General features: G+C 45.3%; 1 long non-coding RNA gene across 1 annotated transcript; it reads left to right on the top strand.

The window, feature by feature from the left end:
* Nucleotides 1-1,461: 1,461 nt before the first annotated feature.
* Nucleotides 1,462-13,665, top strand: LOC129387802 (uncharacterized). Its single transcript, XR_008614974.1, has 3 exons — nt 1,462-1,576; nt 10,881-10,939; nt 13,541-13,665. It is a non-coding gene; the product is annotated as an uncharacterized lncRNA (long non-coding RNA).
* The last annotated feature ends 5,700 nt before the right edge of the window (nt 13,666-19,365 follow it).

Below are 19,365 nucleotides of genomic sequence, written 5' to 3'. Positions count from 1 at the left end.
CCGTTTCATGCATACCGAGACAGCACCCACTCTGTTATATCGCTGGCAGTTAGGCACAAACAGCGTGCTTTCGTGGTCTTCGCACGCAGCGACGCAGTTTTGTCTATAAACGCTTGCACATGCGTATGTTATATTCAATAATAAAATTTTACGTTTCTGTGACTGTGTCCAAGCATGGAGACACCAAGAAAGAGAGAGAAAAAACATTTATTTGAACCATCGAGGTGGTTGCTATGAGGTCGAGTGGGTGGTGTCCTCATTCCAGGACTCCACTGGCCATGGCTGCTCGACGTACTTGCTGGACGAGAGCTTCTTGTCCCGCCAGGGTATCGCCGGTCAGCTGTACCTTCCACCGCTCAAATGACGTGCTAGGCGTCTTTAAGTGTTGAGGTTTGCCCCCGCACCCCCACGAGATATGGAAGAGTGTAGGGCGTGTGTCGCCGCACCAGGGGCAGATGCCGCGATATGTATGTGGGAACATTTTACTGTATTTGTGTAGGTTAGGAAATGTGTTTGTCTGAATAAGTCGGAGAGCTACGGCATCTTCAGTGCTGAGCTTTCTGTGAGGCGGAGGATAAATCCTGCGGTTGAGTCGCTGGATCTCGAGTCGGTCGCAGTAATTGGACGGCAGGGGCATGAAGGTAAATGGTGGGGATTGATGAGACGATTCGTCTTGCCCCGCTCGGTTGATTAGCGCTCGAGCTAGGGCGTTCGCCCTCTAGGAAAAATGGTATCATTTTATGATCCCATACAATGAAGCTTTCTACAAAACTTGCAAGAGGGAACTATGGCGCTAGTATCGACGGGAGCCGCAAACATGGCGGTTCAGCTACCGGGGGAATGATTTTCAGCACCTGGAATGCTATTCTGGTAATCTTCAAATTCCGCCATATTGAATTCTGTAATGCCGGCATTTTGAGCCAATCGGAGAGGTCGTAGCAGCCGTCTGAAGCAATCAGAGCTGTCAAGTTGACCTGAACATTATTCCTTATTGGCTTCGAGCGGCTACGCGATTTTGCAAATTGATCGCTTTAAATAAAATATTTCGTTGCCAATGCGAAAACTCACAATGATTATGCACGTTCGCAATGACTGACCGATTGCCTCGCCGTATTTACGAAACTATGTGACTTCTTGAAAATGTAAAAATACAAAGCGTAAAAGAATACGATAATAACGTCACGAGAACGTCTTCATGCAGCTGTAGGTCAGACAAATACATTACCAGTCGTTACCGTGGTAACCGTGGTAACCGAGCTCCCTCTGGTAGCTGTTGTAGGGAACTCTATGCACGACACCAAAATGTTTCATCGTCGTCCACCTCTCTAGGCGCGAAGCTAGGGACCCGCTAAAAGGACCAAATTGCGACGAGTAACACAGCCATGACAATATAAGCTCTTCAGATGGCATAAATCGTCTAAACGAACAAGTCAGACGCGTCAGCGCCAGCGGTACCTTCTTCGTGTGCTGCGGCTGTCGTTCATCGCTTGTCGCGCTCCAGCGCGAAAGCACCGGAGCACGTTCAGAAGAAGACCAGAGCTTCACGTCCGCCGCCAACTCGTTGCCCTTGTGACAGGTGAGCGCACGTCGGGGTAATATTTTTTGTTGCTTCTGCGCAGCATGGCCGGCGCTTGCTCTTTCATTCGACACGTAAGCATGCATACGCGGCTACGTAAGCAGTCACTTCTTGCCGCCCTATTGAAGTCTAACCGATTAATACGGGCTACTCTTGTTACTGTTTTACCCACTGTACGTTGTTGATGACAAGTATGAAAGGTACCACGTGCCGCAGTGAGAAGTCTTCTGCATTTACAGCCAAGTTAACAAATACCATAACTAAATTTGTCTACAAGCGTGGGTGCTTTGATGTCCGTCTCACTGTCCAACACACAACGCTCACTCGTCGCGTTGCCGAGCTTCTACAGCAACCAAACGCATGTACGTATCACATCAATTAAGGATGAATGGCACACCGTCACGGATATTTAAAAACGCGACAGTCATGTACACAGAAATTACATTTCTGTTATTGCAGTGGCCCCATTATTGAAATTAGGGACGTGCATGGTGTATACCAACCGACATGAGCGTTCGTCACATTTATCTCTTCACAATGTACGATATACAAAACGCGCAAGTGTGTTTATCCTCTCAACTAGTCTCACTTAAATAAGATAACGGAACTCGGGCTAGAATCGGTAAGTAAGGTGTCAGCATGCGGTCTGGTGAAATAATTCCTGCCGTCTTCCGCTCCTCGCGACGTCCAAGCTTTTATAACCCTGGCCCCAGCTAGAGCAGAGTTACTAGCGGGAACGCAGCCATCTTTGTTAGGGCAAGTTAGGTGAGCGAGAAAGCCTGCTCACATAATTGTACAGAGTGCCCCAGCTAACTTTAGCAAGATTAAATATATGCCGATGCATTCTAAGACAACGTGACCAAATGCATGTTGGTGACTATTGTACGGAGTAAGAAGCACTATTTTTTGTATTCTGCTTAGTTGCATTATTTGTCAAGATTAATTAACCAGCTTCTGAAGCAACGAAGTCAGGCAAAAAAATTCCACTCAGAAAGTTGTAGAACGCTTTGCAAATCATCTGATTAGACAGTTTCTAACTTTCTATCCTTTAGGCATTAGTGTTTTCCCACTTACTGCAGCTGACCGCGAAATTTAAAAAAAAAATACCACGTGACATGTCGGCTCGCGCGCCGTGATTTCAGCGCTCCCAAACGCTCCGCGTACAAACGAACATGGCATTTAGCCGGGTGTGCTGCCGCTACGGCTGCTAATCGCTATCATGAACCGCCGCGAAGGAAGCACATCGGTGGCATAAATGGCACTGCCAAAGCGTGCGTCACTTTCCTGTCGCCTTTTAAGTGGCAGCACGCGCTGCTAGATGTTGTGTTCGTTTGTACGAGTAGCGCAATGAGCGCTGCAATCACGACGCGCAAGCGGATATGTCACGTGATATATATATATATATATATATATATATATATATATATATATATATATATATATATATAACCTAACTTCGTTGTTTCGGAAGTCGGTTAATTAATCTTGACTAATTATGGAATGAAGCAGAATACAAAAAAATAGTGTACCTTACTCTATACAATAGTCAGCAACATGCATTTGGTTGCGTCGCGTTAAAATGGATTGGCATATTTTTAAACTCTGGCTAACGTTAACAGGGACATGCTGTATATCCCGGCCTGCTGTAAGTACTGTAGTTCAACGTGTATTACTAATGTCCAACATATCCGCAAAAACATGCGGCACACGCACATGCGCTCAATGGCTGAAGAACACACATAATCACATACCCGCGCAAACATGCGCGTGCGCACGCACATGAGGGCCAAACTGTTATTTAGAAAGTCTATTCCATTATTCGCGATGTCCTTCATACGTCGTATAGTTGTATTGACCGGGCGTTCACCGGATTTACCAAGCGTCCTATTTTACCAAGCATTCCATTCCATTCCATTCCTTTATTTCAGCATTCAACTTTAGATGTACAAATGCTAGGACAGGAGCAAAAAGCCGCTATTTTAAGCGGCTTGACAAAGGCCCCTGCCCCTACAGTATTTGGCAGCAGACAGTTCGTGAACACTTTTCAAGCAACAATACACCGGTACATAAAATACATCTTGAAAAACTTGTCTAAGGGAATGATAACATGCGTTTTTGAAAACACACTATAACCAACATTTTTCTTTTCTTTTTTTTTTTTTTTTTACCAGCAAAACATGCCTTCTCTTAACAGAAAAATACAGATTTATGTAACGTGGTGAAACAATACATTTCTCCAATTACATAACAATATATAAAAGCACTTTCACATACAAGACAATACAAAAAGAATTCCATACTTAAGTTACAACCAAGAAAAGGATATGCAAATACGACATACACTAATCGCATGCAGTCGCACGACTAATGAAATATTCCTTCAAAATTCGACGTGAAACAGTCCCAAGATCCATGTTTTCTTTTTCAAAACTGTTCAGTAATACCGATATGCGGCACGGTAGTCTGTCCTTTCCATGATTAGTCCGCGAAAAAGGCACGGCCCAAGTTTCTCGCTCCCGAATGTCGTAGTTGAGGTGATGAGGTTTGCTTAGATTGCAAAGACCAGTAAATCCCGTGTGGCCTCGTTTTACGCTTTCTTTATATTTCATAGCAAGATTAAACTGATAATTGTAATGAAATGGAAGAACGTGAAACTTAGAAAAGAGTGTACTTGTATGACTGCCGTAAGAAATACAAGCAACATGGCGCAATGCTTTTTTTTTGTAAAAGAGATAATGTCTGAATATTTTTTTTGTGACGTTGTCCCCCATACAAGACTACAATAATTTGCATGAGAAATAAATATGGTGTTATACAGCAATAGCCGTAGTTTTAAGGGAAGAACATCTCGAAGCCTACAAAGCGCACCGCATGCTTTTGCCATACTTGTTGCCACGCGTTCTACGTGTTTGTCCCAACTTAAATGCTGATCAAAAATTACTCCCAGTGTTTTCACGTCCGCGGTGACTTCAATTCGGTCTGATCGATAGAATATGTTTAGATTCCGATTTACATTTTTTTGGGCGGGTGCAAAAAGAACAGCTTTGGTTTTTTTGGAGTTAACCTGTAAAGAATTTGCTTTGCTCCACCAATATAGTTTATCAAGGACGGTGTTTGCTAGTTGTGGTAAGTTATCAGCATTGCATGATTGGAAGAAAAGACTGGTGTCATCTGCGTATATTATATACTGTGGTAGGTTACTGATGTTTGTTAAATCATTTATATATATGTTAAACAATATAGGTCCTAATATGCTCCCTTGGGGAACACCAGCTTCTAAATTCAAGGGGTCTGAGTATTCTCCTGAGATGTAAACGCATTGTTTCCTATGGGTTAAGTACGACTTTAGAATGTCCAGGGGTAATCCACGGAATCCGTAATGTTCGAGTTTTTTTAGTAGAGTAATATGATTGATCCTGTCAAAGGCTTTGGAAAAATCTATAAATACGCCTAATGTTAATTTTTTTTCTTCATAGCCGTTCAAGATTAAATCCTTCTGTGTTAACAGAGCTAATTCAGTTGATCGGCCCTTACGAAACCCAAATTGATGCGGAGATAATAACTGATATTTTTCACAAAACGACATAACCCTTTTACAGATAACCTTCTCTAAGCCTTTTGATATGACAGGGAGCACTGACACCGGCCGATAATTTGACATGTCATTTCTGTCCCCTGATTTGAACAGAGCAGTAACCTTTGCCTGTTGCATTTTTTTAGGAAAAACACCAGTAGACAAGCAAACATTGAATACGTGGGTGAAAGCGGGCACTAACAAGTCTATTGCAAATTTAATTGGTTTAATCTGGAGACCATCGATGTCACGTGCCTTACTGTTCTTTAAGGATATAAAAGCAGAGTAAACCTCGTCCGGTGTAGTAGGCTCAAAAAACGCTGTATTTACACTAGGCGCACCCAAGTAATTGAGAGCATCTATATTGTGAGCGCTAATAACTAAATTTGTAAAATGTTCATTGAGACGATTTGCTAATTCTATACCCTTTAGCTGCTTCCCATTCTCTGTAATCTCGAGCTCTTCATAACTACTTCTGTCGCGATTTAGGAGCTTATTAAGCGCACGCCAAACTAGGTCACCTTTGGTATCAGCATCACTAAATAGCTTTTCCAGATACTCTTTTTTTGTATCTCGAAGAAACTTAGTTACGAAGTTTCTGTATTTCTTAAATGCAAGAAGATCATCCGGGTTTCTAGACTGCACAAAGTGAGAGTACAATTGGTTTTTTTTACGAATTAGCTTTAAACACTCATTTGTTAACCAAGGTTTCCGTGTCTTTCTAGATCTTTTTACCTTTCTTAATTTAAAACAACTAGTGTACGCATTTTTAATGATATGCATGAGCGTATCATAGGCCGTATCAGCATCGTTACACTCGAGTACTGGTGCCCAGTTTACACTTTGAAGTTGGTTTCGAAAGTCAGTCATTGTTCTTGGATTTATTTCCTGCATGACGAAAGATTTACATTGGTTTCGGCTCGCTTTAAGTGTGTTATTTCGTTTAGAAAACATGTAGATCGGCAAGTGATCACCTAGATCGGCGGCAATGATACCAGCATTGATATCTAGCATTGGGCTGTTCGTAATAAATAAGTCGATAAGGGATTCAGACAGGCACGTGACTCGAGTGGGTGCTTTTATCACGTTCGCACAACCGAAAGAATCAAGGAGTAAGATCAGATTGCGGGAAACTGTGTTCGATTGCAGTAAGTTTATGTTACAGTCACCGCCTATGTTTATGCACAGTCTATTCTGGTAAGCATAACACAGTAATTGTTCTAAAAAGACAAGAAATCTTTCACTATTACCATCAGGTGGTCGATACAAAACAGTGAAGACATAGGATCCACATTGTACCGTAAGCGCTTCGTAGTCTGGTGTGGTTTTTGAGAGATCTGCAATCAAGTCGCATGAAAGCTTTTCTGACACCATCTGCATCACACCTCCGCCTCGGCGGTTTGGTCTATTTAGAAAGAAGCTTTGGTATCCGGGCAAGGAAATAACATCATCTTCCGAGTTGTACCATGTCTCACTTATCATTATTATGTCAAACCGGAACGTGAATTCGTTAAGAAATGCTTCTATCTGATCGTGTTTATTACGGGCAGACTGAACATTAAAATGCAAGAAGGTAAGAGAGTCGGCGTAACCAGGACGAACAAGGTTGCGTGGCACAATCATAGCAAAATAAGATCCAAAAAGTTCGTTGCCAATCGCCACTAGCAGATTTTAGCTAGGTCTGCCTCGCATGTAACTTTAACAACACTAGACTCTTCCGTTTTTCGCGCGAATACTTTTCCGTCCCTCACCCATACAAAGCGCCATTTCATTTCCTTTTTCTTTGCCACAGTCATGCCAAGCAGTTGCTTTAGTTGAGGGCACAAATGCTCATTCACGAAGACGGACTGCTTGGAAGAAAAACCAATGTCTTCTGCGGTGATCCTTGCTTTTCGCGCTTTTTTGATCACAGCATCACGTTTCGACCGACGATTGAAAGACACTACTATGTTCTTATCAGTATCAGAATTTCGCACAGGAACGCGATGGCAAGCATCAATATCTTGCTCAGTTATCGGCACGCCAAGCACTTCCCCGACCTTCTGCAGAACGTTCCCAAGGTTCTCATTCTGCAAGCAAGGAACACCTTTCACCTCAATGTTCCTATTTCTCGAGTATTGATCCTGTGTCACTATCTTTAGTGAGTTCTGACACACTTGCTTTCTCAGCTTCTCAACTTCTTGCAGAAGAGGCTCTTGTGCTGCTTTTAGGTTGGCATTTTCCTTTTTGAGTGCTTCACATTCTAGTTTCAGAGACTCATACTGTCCACTAGTAAATTCTACACTTTGCCTGAGCTCTCGAAGTTCCTTGCGGAACTCACGTTTGAGATCCGCAATTTCCCGTTTAAGTTCGTCATTTCCCATTTTGGGCAACAGCAGAAACACACGGCAAATAAGCAAAAAGTGCGAGCACCTCAGACAAAAGTTGGCAGCAGGGCAGCAGAGCAGAAAAGCAGACTATAAGCAATACAAAAAAAAAAATGATTTCCAACCTGCGGAATAGACGAAACGTAAGTGTCGGCTCCTGCTGCTGCCTCTGCTGCCAAATGACGGCGAAGGGCCAGCAATGCTCCTTATAAAGGGCTTGCAGAGCAACCGACGTGACGTAGATCCACGTGGCTCCCACAATCAGTCGTAGGCGATCCAGGCAGTCCAGGCAGGCAGCGATGCAGCCGCTGGGTGCAGTTGCACTCAAGGTTACGATGCAACCGCCCACCGTCTTCTTGAAGGTCGTTGAGCGTCTGCAGAAATCTGCGGAATAGACGAAACGTAAGTGTCGGCTCCTGCTGCTGCCTCTGCTGCCAAATGACGGCGAAGGGCCAGCAATGCTCCTTATAAAGGGCTTGCAGAGCAACCGACGTGACGTAGATCCACGTGGCTCCCACAATCAGTCGTAGGCGATCCAGGCAGTCCAGGCAGGCAGCGATGCAGCCGCTGGGTGCAGTTGCACTCAAGGTTACGATGCAACCGCCCACCGTCTTCTTGAAGGTCGTTGAGCGTCTGCAGAAATCTGCGGAATAGACGAAACGTAAGTGTCGGCTCCTGCTGCTGCCTCTGCTGCCAAAAAAATGCTATTTTTGAGCGTAAGAATATGCCACAACCAGCTTTTCTATGTACCACTTATGGGCATACCGAGAGTATCACTTATGCTTCTTCATTTGTCAGTGTTTCCACGCCCCAAGATTGTGGACGTGTGAACAACCGCAGCCGTACACTCTTAGGCAAAGTTACACCCTTTGGCTTGCCCCTTCTGCCACACAACAATAATCGTTATCTGCCTTGATGCGTTTCCTTTCTTTAACGCTGCGAGCCCGGTACTTTCCAGTAACGAACGGCACGCGCGTTATCAGCACAGAACAGTTTACACCCTTTGGAGTGCCCCTTCTGATAACGCGCGTGCCGTTCGTTACTGGAAAGTTCCGGGCTCGCAGCGTTAAAGAAAGGAAACGCATCAAGGCAGATAACGATTATTGTTGTGTGGCAGAAGAGGCAAGCCAAAGGGTGTAACTTTGCCTAAGAGTGTAGCATAATTGGTAGTGGAGCTTACGCATAATGCTGAGGTGGTGGGTTCGGTCCCCGCCGGTGGCGAGTTGCTTTCTTTCGTCTATTTTCCTTATCGTCCCTTTACATTATCACTTGTACACTCCAACTAAAAATTACAAGTTCCCATGTGCTTTCTTTGGCTTCATTATCTGTTGGATTCATATGGGTTTGGCTTACGAAAATTGGGCCCATCAGTTATTCTTCTTCTTGTTAATTTAAAAGGTGAGCTAACAATAATTTGTGATGTTGTGTCCACGCGTACGTGCTTAAAGCAAGGAGAGGTATGCCCCTACCGTCTCGAATAGATAAGCCGGAGTAATAAGCTGTACACGAGCGCGGGCGAGTGGCCATGTAATGTAACACAAGAAAGGATATGCAGATAATGTTGTGACAACGGGCAGCATTTGGTGACGCGAAACTCAAGCTTCCATCATTGCGACTTGAAGAGTTCATATTATGTCCTTTCAGCCACCAGATGACGCCACCCATAATGTACACTCTTAAAAAAGTTTGCGCCCTTTGGGACTTGTCCCACAACAATAAACGTCATCTGCCTTGCCTGTGTTTCCTATCTTGAAAAGTCTGGGCTCGCTATTTTCCCGTCGAGGATGCCATGTCACACTGATAACGCGCGTGCCATTGAGTTTCCTACAATAATTACTAGAGGGAATTCTGGCGCTGTAATCGTTCAGCCGCCATGGGAATGATTCTGGATTCAGACGTTCTTGTGGCTTTGTTTATTACGCTTTGTATGCCCTCATTCTCGTAAATTTCAGAGCGATCTATACTTTTCGAAGTGCAGAAGATGCTGCATACACGCATAATCGCTGCTAATTGCAAAGGTTCAGCTTGTCGAGGTGGTCGAAACGAAATGCGTCGAGCGTTTCAAGGAGCTGGCTTGCCCGCGATTATTTCATAAGGGCGTTTTATGGCGCCTGTCGGTGCATGCGTCCTAGGCGTAATTGTTTCAATATCGGGCTTCTGTGCTTAGAGGTCCTGTGTTCGAATCCTACTGTCGGTCATTTTTAATAATGTTTATATAATTGTTTATTACGTAGTGCTTCGTTAAAAATGACGAGTTTACAGTCACGAAGCCGTTTCGTGCCAAAAGGACGAAGTTTAGGCAAATCCGTGTACTTCACAAAGTTCCCATGCTGTCTGAACCGCCCCCGTTGGAGCTGCCGCAGACGCTAGCGCCAGAGTTCCCTCTAGTAATCATTTTATGAAACTCTATGGTGCATGCCGTTCCTGACTTGGAAGTACGGGGCGTGCAGCGTTAAGGAAATGAAAGCCGTGCAAAATAGATTACGATTAATGTTGTGTGACAAGTTAAGACCCTAACGGTGCAAACGTTTAAATAGTGTAGGTGATCAGAGTATCGACGCTTCAATAGAAATATTAGGACGCGAAAAATAAAGTAATATAAACTAGGACAAAGGAACACACATCGACAGGACGGGCACTCGGCACATTTTCAACATTAGCTGCTCGAGCCGGGACTTGACGTTTTGTTGCGATAGCAATTACATGGACACTCGAGGCGCATTTTTGACGTCGCCGTCGCCGTGATGTTAAGTATAAATTCCAAGGGCAATAACACCGCCGTCGCGCGCCGTATGCTGTACGTGCGAGTGAACGCGTGCGAGGGCGAGGGGACGATGGCGGCTCGATCTCGCACGTGCAAGAGAAGAAAGCGGGGAGGAAGCGCGCCGTCTTTCGTCGCGCGCAAGGAACCGGGATGAAGGTATGTGAGGGGGGCGTTGTACTTCGGCAGCAGCTGTATAGGCACGGCCGCACGCGGTCGCGCGGGCTTTATCTTAAAAGCGATCTGCTTTCGGGGCAGAGTCTAGATCGGCCGACGGCTGATAGCTTTGCATGTGCTGTGTTCTTGCCGCTCAGTTTGCATTGAAGCGATAGACAGCACGAAAGTCACTACGGTCGCCGCTGCTGCCCCGCTTCCTCACGCCAGCGTTTTGACGGCGAGTGTCCACGGTAATTCAGTGTGATGTGTGCATGTTTGCCTGTGCGCACTGACACCATAGTTGTTAATTTAGTTAGTGAGCGAGTGTTTACAAGCTTATACGGCCGATATAGCTACTGTCCTTAATTATTATGGCTGTCTACTAACTGCTATTGCATGCAATGCTCCGCCTTTCAGGCGAAACTGCGACTTTTTTTTTCTTTCCAGGATGGCTTGGAACCCAAAGGCACTGCTCGACCCGGTCAAAGCTAAGAAGGATGACCAAAGTAAGGCGCATGGTTTTCTCTTTAGTGCTCGCTAAACTGCAATGTCTTCCTTCTACGCTCTTTCAACAAGCTATCTACCATATACAGAACATGCTGCACCAGGAGTTCACTATGTGCACAATGTAATATTTGACTGGCGTAAGAGTTGGCGTCAGGCATGTAAAAAGGAGTAGCTGGCCCATGCCGTCGTCCGACTCGTCCACGCTGAGGACGTTGTTGAAGGGAGGAACGTGTTCTCATCGAGAACGAGGAGTACGACGTTTATTTACAGTATCTACATGAAGAGTGAAGAATGTTACATCTTATCAGTCTAGCATGACTGAAGTGAAGCATACCCAGGAGCCGAAAACGTTTGCTTAAACCCCCTCTGTCCTCCATGGATCCCTAGGCCAGGGAAACTGCCGTCCAACCTTCGTCTAGTCGGAGTACCTGAAGTCGTCGAAGGACCCGCGTTGAGGGCGAGTGTTCACACACTCACTCCCGCACCTTTGTTCACTGAACACACAGAAAGGAGGGGAGCCTTGTAGACAGTGATTGTCACGCTTGACTCAAGCTGGCGCGTCTTGGTTCCTGGGATGAGTCCGGAGTTAGATGGGGAGTTTGTCAAACGACCACGGCGGTTGCCGAGGTCCGAGAGTAAATCCCTTAGAACAGCCATACACCCTTTTCCAGGAGTTTTCTTGCTCCCATTGACGCGTAAAGGCGACAGTGAACCAACAAACAATACCCGGTCCGCCATACGAGTCTCGCCTTACTGGCGCCGCACGCCTGTCCAAAGAGGACGTATTGTTGGCTTCACGAAGCGATTCGTCGCAGCGGAGCAGGAGAGGCTAGAATGTCACTGTCCCCGCTGGCTAATCGTAACACTAGTGACGCCGACGAGTAGTGCTACTGTTGCTATTGTTGTTGTTTAATCTATAGTGCACTATATTAGAGGGAACTTTTGTTCATTATACGTAGTACAATCGCTTTGTCCAACCTTCAGCAGCCCCAACGGCTTCCACTTCTGTATGCCTCATATGTCGCCTTCATAGGGGGTAAACTGCAAGGCAAGTAAGCGCCAGAGTCGTATGCCATCGCCTCCTCCAGGAGATTATGCCTCCTCATGGCCCTCGAATATACAACCTGCGTGAGACACTGGGTGTCCTTATACTGCAGCGTTCACATAATAATTGTACTGCACAGGTCCCTACGCCACGGCAAGACAGAAATGCCAGAACGATCAATCAATCAATCAATCAATCAATCAATCAATCATTGATTGTTAATCTATCTATCTATCTATCTATCTATCTATCTATCTATCTATCTATCTCACTGCTCACTGCACACTTAACACGCCCTTGAAATTTTTTCTTGTTCTGTAAAGCGTGCTTTTCCATGCTATTCTTACCTATGAGGGAAAGACAAACTATTACAGCGCGAGAGCGAAAGTGGCATAAAAATTATTTTTTATACGCGAGTCACTCCTCGTCGGTGTTGCGAAAAACAAGCTTCAGATTTTCTTTGTTCTTGAATAAAATTGCTCACGCAACCACCCAAGTGTCCATGCTTTAGCTGTACATAGAGGAAAAGGAAGCGCTAACGGGCACAATAACGAAGCTAGCCTTGGTTGCACAGCGTTGTTTGGCATGCTTTAAGTAGACAGCTAATCGTATAACAGCAGCAGCTGTTAAGAGTGCTTCCAGCAAAAACCCGTGCTTTTTTGTCCGTGTTAACCACATTCGAGCCTCATGTTGACCTGTACCTGGCACGTTGCAGCTCCCGCTGTCAACAGCCTATCCACGCTCGTCTGCGTGCGACTTTCGGTGGAACGCCGTGGGCAGACGAGAAAACATAGAGAAGCGAAACTTTGCAGGAACCGCGTGTTTCTGTCGTGTTATTATTTTTCCCTCATCAAAGCTGAATTTCTCGAGACAAGCACACTACGCGTTACAGCCCGCACTAGCATCTGTCTCGTTTTGAGGAATGATGGCGGTTCTCTTTTCACTGGTGTTACGCGCAATGTTGGCCCAAGTCATCATAATGTGGAAGTAGATTTTTTGCTTGGAAAATTAATAGAAATCAGCAGATCCTTTATGCTGTCGAAAGGAGTATTTTATATGTAGTTTTTGGGTCCAGTGCTTATTGTTAGTTCTACAGTGTGCTATCTGCGAAGCAGTAGCACAATACTATGATCTCCAACTTTCCTAGCGCAGTGCGTGGTTTGAAAAGGCACGCGGTCCACAGCGTATCTGGAGCACCATAGCTATTTAAAAGACGCCCTGTTCCAACCTTCAATTGAGTTTTGGAAGAGTCTCAGATTACTTCTGCTATCTGAACTTTGAAGTGTTCAGCGTGTCTTAGACTACGCTTAAGCACCCCCCCTCCCCCCCGCTCAAAAAAAAAAAAAAAATCATGAATCGCTCGTGCCCAGTAAATGTTAGGCGATTTAGTAGTTATCTATTGAAAAAGATCGCTGAACATATTTCTGGAAGACGCCAGAGAGCAGTACATTTCAAAGCTTTATGACAGAGTCACTAAAACTTGGACAAAGTCACTAGACCTACTGGTAAGTGAGTAGCTGTGGCAACACCGAAATTCACGTGTTGCGCCCTGCAGATGCGGACAAACCGAAGCCAGCGGCCTCGGGGGCGCCGCCCTCTGGTGCTCCTGCTGCAGCGCCACCACCCGCAGCGCAGCCGCCGCCGCCCGAGGTCGTGGAATCCCCAGGCGAGATGCGCGGACGCGGCGACTCCTCTGTTCGTAACACAAAGAAGGGGCAAGGCGTGCAGACGCGGACACAAGAGAAGAGAGGTGGACAACACGAACGCCGACTACTAGTCGACGTTCGTGTTGTCCACATCTCTTGTCTCCGTGTCTGCACGCCTTACCCCTTGTTTGCGTTTTGAATCCTCACCAAGTAGCTCAGCTTTCTGTCGTTCTAAACTCCTCTGTTGTGCGGCGTCTAATTTTCGTCTGGAGTATGAGGCACAGATGCTTCTCGTAACATTTCTCCATCGGTTCGCGAGAACATCGGCTCTCTGGACCGCTGCGTGTGGCCGCGAGACACACCCGGCGCCGCCATCGCTCAAGCTTTGGAGCCCGTGTTCACGGAGCACTCGCGCATTGTACCCACCAAGCTACGATAGAATATTTCGAATAGCGCAAGGACGTTGGAAGAAAACAACGAAAGACATAGCGCCCACGTCCTTGCGCTGTTAAATTTTTTCCATCATGGTATACCAACAGGGCCAAAATGCTGCGGCCACGAAGCTACCTATGTTAGCAGAAGCCATATTCTCGGTTCGTAGCAGCCTAGCCTCTGTGGAAAAAAAATATATATATATATATTGAAGGGTCTTCAAGGTCTTTCAAGGCGATTAGAAAGCATTTTCAAGGGTTGAAGCTTCGCGATTACTGACAGCTTGAATACAAAACTGTCCTAAACAACGAGCAAAGATTTTTTTTATCGCACACGGAACGAAAAAGTGCCCGCTAAGCCTTCTTTCGCATAGACAATAATCAGCCACTACAGGCTCCCCATAATACAAATATACTAGTCGGATCATATTGACTGAACTCTTGACCTGGGAAAACCTCGTGGTCAACTCATTAAGGATCATTAAGCACTCTGTGCAACTTAAGGACTTTCAAGGCTAGGAAAGTGAGAGTCCAACATTCAGGGATTTTTCGAAGGTTTCAAGGACCATTACGCACCGTGCATATTAAATCGTAGCACTATATGACAACGAGTCGGTGGAAAAATTCTGTGTGAAGCCTGAAAATCCCTTTCCCAATACAGGGAGAGAATGCGCAGCCTAAGCCCACTGTGAGCGCGGTTGATAGCTGCCATCCGGAGTACAGTGACAAACAACCCATTGTCCTCGATAACAACTGACGCGCCAGCGCAAAACATTTTATAAGTCCCATCCGCTTTCGCTGTTTCCCATACGCAATATTCGGGAAGGAGGCGTTAAACCTAGTCGAGAAACGCCTAAGCCTATACTCAGAGGGGGATAGCTAGCAGTACGGGACGCCCTTGTAAACACTCGACCAGTGAGGATGGAAGGCGACCGAAAACGAGAGGTGCATGCATTAATTACGCATGCACCCGCTTCATATGACGGATTAACGCGTTGGTTATTGCTGCGCCGGGAAGCGCACAAACTAAGCGGAGCCTCTCTCGACGGGAACTGTCGAAGATAAGCGTAGCATTATATGGCGGTCGGCGTGGCGCGGAATGGATATGTTCCGCAATGTAAATATGTGCATCTCTCGAGCTCGTACTCCTCACGCATATATAAATAACGCATACTACGTCAGCATAACCTTCACACACGTCATTACTACGCATAACAGATTCCGCACCACGCCGACCGTTATATAATGCGACCCATATCTGTGACAGTTCCCGTTCAAGGAAGTTCCGCTTAATTTTTTTTTTTCACACTCCAGCAAGCGCGAATTCATGGATAATGTTTTGAACAGCGCTTACTTCCCTCCCACCTTATTATATTCCTGAGCAGCGTGCTATCCAACCATCTAGATAACTCAGCCTCTGTGAGACTAAAGAAAAACAAAAAGAAAGACAAAGAAAACTAAAAGTACCTTTTTTTTTCCCATTTTTTTCTTCAAATATGGCAAATGCCCCCATACAAGACCTTTGACAATTTCCCCACATGATCGAACATCGACAACCCCACCAACGTAAAGTGACAACGTAAAGTTTTATGTTAGAGGGACGAAAGCGTTGGCGGGCCCCAACGCTTGCGTCCCCCTAATCTGAACAACTTTGTTAAAGACAGGCGTAGTGTTTCTCCTCGCGTGTGTTTCAAATTTGGCTGCAATTCACCACATAGTACCACCATATTACCAGCACAGTACTTTACATTCATTCCCCGACAACTCTTTGTATTGATTTAGCGTTTTTATTTGTAACACTGTTTTGCAAGCACGCGATCATTAAAAACATTTTTAGCTCTCACATTTTTTAGCGCTCATATATCTGTTTTCTCTTGTCATTTGTTCAATGGCTCCCCCCTTACTCAATGCTCCCCTTGGGGCCTGTAAGGTACTTTGAAATAAATAAATAAATAAATATGCTACAAATATGCTACTTACCGCATATGCTACTTCGCGAATCGCTTCGCGACTTTTCTCGGTCAAGCAGTGTTGATTTCTTCACTCTATAAGCTCTGTCATTCCCAAAGTATCATACATATACTACGCTGAGATTGATACCTCAAAATTCTGATATTAAACACGGGAAACTTAACCCATAGCCTATAATAGCGATTTTATATACGCTGGAGCGAGTTTTCCGTTGTCAATAATTCAGCAAATCAATTATTAATAAATGAACAATTACTATACTAATTAAGCTTTCACGCGTGTAACATTTCATTGTTATATATATGTTCGTCAACACGCCTACATGGTTTTCAGCATACAGCCTATAGTAATACGGCGTTGTAATATTGGCACCTCTCGTGCGCTGCGCCCCACCGCCGATGCAGAGGGTTTCGGCTCGCGAGTGCCGCCGCCCCCTGGAGGAGGTTCGACTTGGGATCCGACCAAGCAGCCCCGACGGCCCAGCATCGCCGTCTTCAAGCCCGAGGCCTTCGAGGAGGCCCTCGCCGGATTCAGTGAGCCTTCGCCCACTGCTCGCGAAATCTGTGGGCTTATAGAGCAGTCTTTAAAGTGACTTCGGAGCGTCAGGATCAAAAAGTTTCAACTCCTCTAACGAGGAGCTATAGGAGACGTTAAAAATGGGGAAAAAACTGGTCTAGGTGGGACTCGCCGTGGCGTTCCACGTCTCTCGGCCACGTCAGTATGAGGCACCCATCTGTTTTGGTAACTGGGAGCATACGGCTAGACCCTGGTGTTTCTAATCTAGTTATGCGTGACCAAACCGAATGTTAAGGGGCTTTCCAAACATTTTTTCCCCCAGAAACACGGACAAGCGGAAAGTTTGTAAGTGCGTCGTCTTTAGTCCCGTCAACCAAAAAAAAAAAAAGAAACTGTCATTTCTTAATGCACGTTGAGTGTGAGAGCGGTGCAACTGGAACGGGAAAACGCTTGTTTGACATCGCTGAACACGGAAACGACCGCGATGTGATCTCGCTTACTCGTCCGGTATATTGGGTAACTCATTGCTATGGCTTGTTTCCGTCGTTTCTTACTTCCTGCGCTGTGGTTTCGATAGTTGCACTACTGTAAAGGAAACGCTATAGCGTCAAGGTGAACTGCGGCTTCGTGACGCATTGCACGGGTGGCGGGAGAAGTGCGCGCTATTGTACAGCACGCACTGAGTGCTATTGTTATGCTGCAGAAAACTGGCCTTTCTTTTTTTTTTTTTGTCCTAGTCGAAGGATGCACGAAGTGCCAACGCTCGCTCGAGCTGGTGCCAGTCACAATTATGCAGTGCTGACTACAGCTCTCCCACATGGTTATCCAGAAGGTAATATGAAATTTACATGCAGTTACAATAACCAATATGCTAGCCTGCAAATCAAGCGTGAAGGTGAAAAAGAAAGGAAAGGAGGAGGAAAAAGTTGGGGATTGTTTACGGGAGCGCTTTTATACAGTGGTCCGCAAAGCGGACCTACTAGATGCGTTAGGTACGTCTGATGCTTTGCATATGTACTGCGAGTTGCTTGAGTCATTGACTCACAGCACAGGGCCTACTAAAGTAGAAGTCGCTTGCGTCGCACATCCTGAAGTGTTGCATGAACAGACCTTCGCCGACATATTTTCCAAACCTGTACCTAATTTCTGCATTACCTGGCTACCTTTCTCGCTATTCATTAAGGTGAGACTGTTGACATCATTGGACGTGGTCATAAAACACGATTTCTGTTTAAAGGCTCTAACTCGGTAATCGTGGCTTGCTTGTCTGTTGCTTTTGTCTTTCAGAGGTGAAGAAGCAGCAAAGGCGTGTGTAAGTTGGAAACATTGTTTTCTACAATAAGAGTGACAAGAAAATCGTACCATAAACTCACTCCCAAGCATGCCAGCTGAACTTTAAGATTTGAGAAAAATGCAAGAAGCAAAAGCAAAGCAAAACAGAGCGCAGTGCACTATATGGGCGAAAGGCAGTGTTGTGCTGTGGGTTCTTCTTCCATCCATGCGCTCACTGCTCGCCACTTAATTGTTGTGTTCTCGGCGAAGCTCTGTGCATTTAGGATTATCATGTCTGAAACGGTCAGACGCTTAGCGCACGACAAAAATATATAACTCCTGCGTATTCTAGTCAAACCTGTTACTACATTCGATAATACAAGACGCAAGATTATCGGATACGTTGGTCCATTTATCTCAATACAGAAACCATTCGCCCCTTCCACGAATTATATATATATATATATATATATATATATATATATATATATATATATATATATATATATATATATATATATATATATATATATATATATATATAATCGACGGCGTCACCAGCTTTCATGAAAAAGGCTGAATAATAAACAATTTGTCTAACTGCCCTGTACAAGCAGCTGCAAACGTAGCGAATAATTCATGGAGATGTTGGAGCCGGACGACTGTTGTAATTAACTAATTTTGTAAGTGCTTCTTCGGCTACCTTCTATCTATTTCGATTAATCTTGCGGAAAATACGGGCAGCAGCTGACGCGCGAAGTTCTAGTACGTGCTCTATGCAGAAGAGGGACAACGCATTGGCCACGCTCGACGCAATGTGCATGCAGACGCTGTACGCACTGAAGACGCTAAGTGGCTTGTCTTCCCACTCGGGAATTTTGTGTTTCTGACGACGTAGACATGCCTACCGAATAGAAGAGTGCGCAACATTACAATACGCATGCAAAACATGCGCAATAAATGTACCTCGTTTTAAAATTCAGCTGCTGCGTTCAGAAACAACTCATCACGCCTATGTCTGCGAATGCGGCCGTCTGCAGTACAGCCGAACCCGAATATAGCAAAGCCCGATAAAGCGAATTATTCTTAATATAGAACAAGCGAAACTTACTGACCGATACTCATGTAAAATCATCGAGTTTCATACAATTATTGTAGGAAACTATATGCGTAAAATTACTGCCTCCTTACGAACCGGACAGTGAACATATCCAACTGAGGGTGTCCCAGCCAGAAGCCACAAAAGCCGCTTGCATGCAGGCAACGCAGGGTTCAGCGTTGTTGCTGGAGTGGATGTGCTGCGCCGGCGCTGTGCCGAATCGAGGGACTGAAGCGGAGTCTATGCAATTCTGAGGCTATACACACGCTGAGAAACTAACGTTTATTTTCCTGATGCATCGAACTATATTTAGCGCATAAGCCTGTTCATTCTAACCGGCTTCGACTGTGCATAACAAAAACTGCACCAGTGTATCGCTGCTATTAGGTTGCAACTGACGTCTATGCCATGAATAGTACCACGTGCCTGGACGCTGCTATTGAGA

Source organism: Dermacentor andersoni, chromosome 2 (genome assembly GCF_023375885.2).
Source record: "Dermacentor andersoni chromosome 2, qqDerAnde1_hic_scaffold, whole genome shotgun sequence".
Taxonomy (NCBI): domain Eukaryota; kingdom Metazoa; phylum Arthropoda; class Arachnida; order Ixodida; family Ixodidae; genus Dermacentor; species Dermacentor andersoni.
This window is presented reverse-complemented; position numbering and strand designations above follow the sequence as displayed.